The sequence below is a fragment of the Dreissena polymorpha genome, chromosome 6, assembly GCF_020536995.1.
Source record: "Dreissena polymorpha isolate Duluth1 chromosome 6, UMN_Dpol_1.0, whole genome shotgun sequence".
NCBI lineage: Eukaryota > Metazoa > Mollusca > Bivalvia > Myida > Dreissenidae > Dreissena > Dreissena polymorpha.
This window is the reverse complement of record NC_068360.1, coordinates 64432634-64440212: the sequence shown is the minus strand read 5'-3', so window position 1 is coordinate 64440212 and position 7579 is coordinate 64432634. Positions and strand designations below refer to the sequence as shown.

Sequence of the window (7579 nt, the reverse complement as noted above, 5' to 3'; positions counted from 1 at the left end):
CGGTACCGAAATCCCCGCTGTACAAACCCTTAAGTGTAAAAAAATTCTGATTTAGGTTTAAATAAAGGGAACAATAGTATTTTTGGCCACCAAAAAGCACGTCCGCGTCAACAAAACGATTGAAATTATGTCAGAAACCCAGCTTTTCATTGTATATATTGCAATACACCATCGGCCGCCGAGAGCGGAATACTGCGCTTGGCCGCTAAACAATGTGGATTGCATCAAATTAAATGTCAATTTTCGATTTTATTACAAAAATAAACACTGCCTTCTTATAAATATGTCAAGCACGTACACTTAACAAAAAAATCGATATATCTTTATGTAATGTAGAAAAGTAAAGCGATTTATATATAACAATGTTTTATAATGTCTCTCTGGTTGAGAAAAAAAACTAAACAAAACCATGTAGAACACATATGTTTTCATAATTATTTTTTTTTTTTTAATGATGCACGTGATGTTTTATTATTGATATAAGTTCACGTGTCATTGAACGAGTTAAGGGAGAGATGCGAATTAAATTACACATAATTAAAAAATGATACTATACTGTCAGCTTGATTTATAAATTGTGTTCCATCGCGCCAATATATTCATTGTTCCATGAAATTGTGTATAAAAGCAAAACGATTGAAATTATGTCAGAAATCCTGCTTTTCACATGAAATGATCTTTAACACTTTATTTATTCCAATCAGGTAATTAATAATAATAGGGGAAGTCTATACTGTGTATTAGAAACTTGTTGTGGTGATCCATATCTTATCCGCTCAATACACATCCACCTGGCTACTGTACAGAAAAAATTAGATTTACTTCCAAAATAACTGATTTCATTAATTGCTAACTTGTTGTCTACATTTTAAATTAACAACGATAATGGATCAACATCACCGTTGCACAATTATTAAGTTCACAGTAATCTGTACTTTAAATAGATAGCCTAATTAAAGACGGTGCTAATAAAGAACAAAGCGTGAATGTGGATATTAAGAAATTAGATCCTTTTTTGCATGACACTGGCAGTATATCATTTTATCTTATATAAATAAGCCACATTTAAGACATGAATATAATTAAAATAAGACACATTTGCATCTTTCATTTCTTGAAAAAAAAATAAGCACGCAGTCACATATAAGTAAGATACATTGAAGACACAGAAAAAAATAAATAAGACACATTTGCATCTTTCACTAAATTTTCTTAAAAAAACATGTGAAACTGAAGAAAAACATTTATTACTGACACATTATTCTAAAAGTCGACTGACAACTTAAGTTCAAAGAGGGATTTACAATTAAATAAGATCCATTTTCGCATGATGCTGGTTGTAGAGCAAGCAATACATTTCTTACTGACACATTATTCTAAAAGTCGACAGGCAACATAAATTCAAAGAGGGAACCACAATTAAATAAGATCAATTTTCGCATGATACTGGTTGTATAGCAAGTAGTCACATATTTATTACAGCTTGCATAAGTTGCAATAATTTTGTTAAGTGCGCGTGCTTCTGAACGTTGCGTTAAGCGAGAGTGTTGTCAGTTTTATATTTTGGTATTATGTATGATTATTGCTTGTTTTGAATTTGAAATAAACGCTTTCTGTCAAATAAGCATCGTCTTAATTTTAATACAAATAATGAACATTTGACATACAAAATGTCCAATAACATACCGGCAATAACATTATATATATGTTAATTTCTGTGCATGTTTATAGCGAAATTATAGCCGACATCGGCAGTTAGGGAAATTTAGTGACACACTTTAAAGGGACTGTCCAATGGATTAGTTTACTGAATTTAGAAGGCTATTATTTTGAGATTAATTAATAACATTCGTTAATTTGAACCATATCCAACTCAACCTTTTGCTAAAAACTGCAAAACTAAAGAGCAACAGCCAAATTGTTTTACGACGTTTGCGTCTACCTTAGGAAATCCCTTTCTATTTGTATTTCGCGCTTCGTGTCACGTGATTCAGACACAAACAAACAAAATGGCGGAAGCTTCGAAAACTACAATGAGCGAACCAGTAAGAAAATGTGGTTTTATTGATTTAATAAAATATAATTTATTAAGATTCCGATCTGATTTTAGTTAATTCAACAAGATGAGTTTATCTGCCGTTGAATGGTAGCGAATTGTTGGTCTTTACCTTGCAATTCGATGCTAAATGTCGCTGGTTTACAAATTAGACGATAGTACTTTGTAAACGACTGGAATGCATGAACATGAGAATCAATTTTACGTATTTTGATTTTATGATTTTCTCGTTTTGACTTTTGAATTGTGTGTAGTTTATTTTGCAATGTACGTTTTTCATTAACTTTTAAATTTTGCTAATAGAAGCCAGTGGATTCTTCCACAGTATGTGTACCCAGATCCTAAAGCACAAATAAGTCAGTGTATTTGTGTTTTTGTTTTTTTATTAAGGCCAACACAGAGGGAGAGATGAGAAGAAGTAAACGTGTGAGACAGCCATCTAAGAGAATGTTGTTGTATTTTCAGGACACAGATTCAGTAAGTTAATTTTAATGCTGTTGTGTGTACACATTTTAATTATATGCCAGTTATTTGATAAATTCTCCCACCTGGTCAACCGGAGGGGTATAGTGAATTATGTATATCTATTTGTGACAAGCCGAACTAAGAAGAAAAAATAATATCACCCTTGTCCGCTCTGTGTTGATAAATGCAGGTTTGACTTTAACTCATTATGATTTACAAGTTAGAACTATTATTGTAAAGGCCTGAGAGTTGAACAGCAACCTTGGCTTAGTATTGTAGGACTTTTTGCTTTTCTTCACAATATTTAGGTCTGAAATCTGTGGATGTAGGCTGTGGTTGCAAATAACATGTAGTAAATCAAGAAATGCACTACAACTCATGTGATTAGGTCATGACATTGACATCATGTTTTTGTCATTTTAGGGTTACTCTTTTTGCTCTTATTTATTAGATTTTCTGCATTACTTGGTTTTTATCAAATGCATGATGTTTTATTTGTTACACTCAGGATTCAAGTCTACAGAAGGGTAAAGGAAAACGTCCTGCAAGAAAGTTGATACATTAGCAACAACAACTAAGGGGACACTGGAACACCATAGCACGTCTGACAATGTAAGATTGCTTTTATTTGGTGATTAAGTGCAGTTAGTGAGTTATATTTTATACTTCTCATTCTAACATTTAACCTCATCTTTTAAGTGATTCACCTGGAACTAAGTGGGTGCTTAGATAAAATTTTTGTTTATTTCAACATAACACTTTTATAAATGATCACAGCAGAATATTTGCACTAATTATACTTCATATCTTTATAAGGTTTTCTTGGAAATACAAACTTGTAACAAACTTTCACTACCTGATAAAGTTGGAAGTCCAAACTTCTACATCTTTTTCTGATGAGGTGTTTTTTATTTATATCTTATTACTTGGCTATTTATATTTGTTGCATTGCAATATGTAACTCGTCTCCTGGATGTTTATTTATATTTAGGAACCTGTACTGGCTTTTGTTCCTTCAAGTTCTGATGAGTCTGAAGGAGAAACACTCAGTGAGAGAGAGGTAACTTAAATCATTTTAATTAACATTATTTATAAAATCATAATTTTAATGTTTCCTCTCTGTGTTTTAGAGAAACATATATACATAGTACTGAAAATGTTTCTTGTCGAATAATCAATAGAGTGGTATGGCTGTTTTAAATCCTAAAAAGTCAGTTCATGCATAATAATAAGTGTCAGTGCTGTTTAAAATGCATCTTTCATTTTTTTCGCTCCTTCGTTTGTCCGTTTATTCATTTACAGTATTATATGAAAACACATTCTATGCAGTCCATATGATATGAAGTTACTCGTAAGATAAACTTGAAACAACAACATACCTGAAATGCATACCTTACAACTTTGTATATGTTTGGACATGCTAATTGAAATTTAATCATGTATTTTTTTCAAACATGTCACGTAAAATCTTTTTTAGGATGATTTAAGAACCAAATGAAAGGGAAGGAAAAGAGGAAGTAAGAAAGTGAAAGGGCGCTGTTATGTCCATGAAGAACAAGAACAAAAATCTAAGGTTTGTTTTTCGTGTTTGTTGAAAATATAGACAGAAGAATTCTAGTTTAAAGCTCATAACAGATTAATAAGCATGCATGTAGATGGGAATAATAACAATACATAATTAAACAATCATTTGATCATTATGTCTCCCCCATTCTTGCCCTCAAGTAAGGGCTACTTTGGAAAGGTAGCACTGTATTAAGTATAATTTCAGTATCACTGAAGTCATTTCCAATAATGTTCTATGCCAAATACCTAGTTATTTGTTCACCATAAATTCTGCTCCTTACACCTAGTTTGTTTGAGACTCTAATAGAAAACTGGCCATTTTGCTCATGAAGAACTTTGTGAGGGAGACTTATTTTTTCAAAAAAAAAACACTGCAAGTTATTGTTGTGTTCACTTCCCTAAAATTTTCTGTGGCAATGTAGATTTTTATTTAAACATTGTCAAAAATAAAGCTTTTTTGCACAGACTCACTAGAATTTGCTTTAATATCATTTAGTGCTGTTTTTTAAATTTTGATATCAAGTCAATACTTAATTGAGGGTAAATATTGAAATAATCATAAGTTTATTTCATGTGGTCATATTTTTACCCTGAGGATTTTATAATTGAATTTCAGTGACAGTTATGCACTAGTTATTAATATCCAATCCCTCAAGATCAGTTTATGTTTAGGGTTAATTGATTACCTATTAGTTTCTGTAACTGAATATCTGAAGTTTTGCAGCGTCATATTGGTTTATAACAAGGACTAAGTAATGGGTCAATAATGTTCCACCATGCAAACCTATTAAATATCCCATCTTAAAAATTAATCCTGCTATAAAGGCTATTTTGTCATGTGGTAAAATCATTTACTGAATCATTATTGGCTTATTAAAATGAATTTCAGCTAATGCCAACAAAGATGCTTAGTTCTAAGACATTGTGTTGTTGTTTCTCATCTTGCTATTTTATTCAATACAATTTATGTTTTTACATGAGTAAATAAAGGAATTCTTTTTTTTGCTTAAAAATTGTTAAGTTTGCATACCATTTCAATTTTTGTACTCCATTGATCCATTGCATTGATACCATCAACACCTTTCCACCCCTTTATATGAGTCACGTTCTGAGAAAACTGGGCATAATGCATGTGCGTAAATTGTCGTCCAAGCTTAGCGGCTAAGCTAATAGCCTGTGCAGTCTGTACAGGCTAATCAGGGACGACACTTTCCGCCTAAATTGGATCTTTGCTAAGAAGAGACATTTTAATGAAAAATGTCATAAAAGCGGAAGGTGTTGCCCCTGATGAGCCTGTGTCGACTGCACAGGCTACTCTGGGATGACACTACGCACATGCATTATGTCCAGTTTTCTCAGAACAAGGCTCATATAGTCTAGTGTGCTGTCTCACTGACTGCTGATTGGAGTTACATTTGCAAGAATTTTATAGTAAAATCTGCAATAATTTCTTTGTAGGAGCTGACTCTATTGGTGCTGGATAGATGTGTTTTCCTTTTATGCAGAGACACTAGAAGATGTCAATAAATTGTTCAGACATGCTGCATACAGACAATTTACCATCTTAATGCATGGGAAACTGACTGCTAGAGACAGAAGAACTGTCCCAGCATGTTGTGTTAAATTAATAAGTGAGAAGTTTCTTAGTCTTTCAGGCCAGTATACAGGCTTCATACCAGGTGGAGGCCCAGTGTTCTAACAATTTTGCATATTTATGCCACCCTTCAAAGAAGAGGGGTATTATTGTTTTGCACGTCGGTCCGTCCACCAGATGGTTTCCAGATGATAACTTAGGAACGTTAAGGCCTAGGATCATGAAACTTCATAGATACATTGATCATGACTGGTGATCATGACAGGCAAATGACCCCTATTGATTTTCAGGTCACTAGGTCAATGATCAGAGACTAGAAACAGTAAAACGGTTTCCGGATGATAACTCAAGAATGCTTACGCCTAGGATCTTGAAACTTCATAGGTAAACTGATCATAACTGGCAGATGACCTCTTTAGATTTTCAGGTCACTAGGTCAAGGTCACAGTGACTCGAAACAATAAAATGGTTTCCGGATGATATCTCTAGAATGCTAACGCCTAGGATCATGCAACTTCATAGGTACATTTATAATGACTGGCAGATGACCCCTATTGATTTTCAGGTCACTAGGTCAAGCTCACAGTGACTCGAAATAGTAAAATGGTTTCCTGATGATAACTCAAGAATAATTAGGCCTAGGATCATGAAACTTAATGGGTACATTGATCATGACTGACAGATGACCCCTATTAATTTTCAGGTCACTATGTCAAAGGTCAAGGTCACAGTGACAAAAAACGTATTCACACAATGGCTGCAACTACAACTGACAGCCCATATGGGGGGCATGCATGTTTTACAAACAGCCTAGTTGCTATTCTTTTTCATTTATCAGACATAGAACTTTCTTAGTTTTGATTATTTTTTGTTCTGGCTCCTTTTTTGAAACATTTATATTTATGCAAATCATAAGAATTATGCTTAATCATTTTAATTTTTCAGTTCTATGCATATTGTTTTGAAATACCAATTTGTGTGAAATGTGCTAGTTTATTATTAAAACTTGAACAGCAGTTTTTACATTTGTATGCTTACTTTGGTGTCATTTGAATGAAATGCCACGAGTACTCTGGATTGTAAGAAATAAAAGACGCAATGACATATTTCTTAAAAATACTATGTAAATAAACTAATTGAATATCAAAATTCATTTCTTGTATACTTATTTTATTTTCTTGTTTGAACTTAATAGTTTGATTTTACACTTTTTAGCTCACCTGAACACAATGTGCTCATGGTGAGCTTTTGTGATCGCCTTTTGTCCGTCGTGCAGCCTCTACATTTGCCTTGTTAAAACTCTACAGGCCACATTTATTGTCCAATCTTCATGAAATTTGGTCAAAAGATTAGTCTCAATGATAATTTGGATGAGTTTGAAAATGGTAACGTTTGCTTGAAAAGACCTTTCATAAAAAACAGTCAATAGTGTACTACCTGTTTGTATTCTGATTTTTTATATCTTTTGCTTGTATTCAATTTTAAGTTTGCATTTGGATTTTTTTATTATGCCCCCCTTCGAAGAAGAGGGTGTATGTTATTTTGCTCATGTCCGTCCGTCCGTCCACTGAATGGTTTCCGGATGATAACTCAAGAACGCTTATGCATAGGATCATGAAACTTCATTGGTACATTGATCATGACTCGCAGATGACCCCTATTGATTTTCAGGTCACTTGGTCAAAGGTCAAGGTGACTAGAACCAGTAAAATGGTTTCCAGATGATAACTCAAGAGCTTACGCCTAGGATCATGAAACTTCATAGGTAAATTGATAATGACTGGTAGACGACCCCTATTGATATTCAGGTCACTAGGTCAAGGTCAGTGACAAAAAACGTATTCACACAATGGCTGCCACTACAACTGACAGCCCATATGGGGGGCATGCAAGTTTTA

The 7579-nt window shown here is 33.4% G+C and overlaps 1 long non-coding RNA gene across 1 annotated transcript; it reads left to right on the top strand.

Annotated features, from left to right (window-relative positions):
- The first annotated feature begins 2436 nt into the window (after positions 1-2436).
- LOC127833635 (uncharacterized) lies at positions 2437-4324 on the top strand. The gene is made up of 4 exons (XR_008027513.1): positions 2437-2533; positions 3030-3133; positions 3513-3581; positions 3999-4324. It is a non-coding gene; the product is annotated as an uncharacterized LOC127833635 (long non-coding RNA).
- Positions 4325-7579: the final 3255 nt, after the last annotated feature.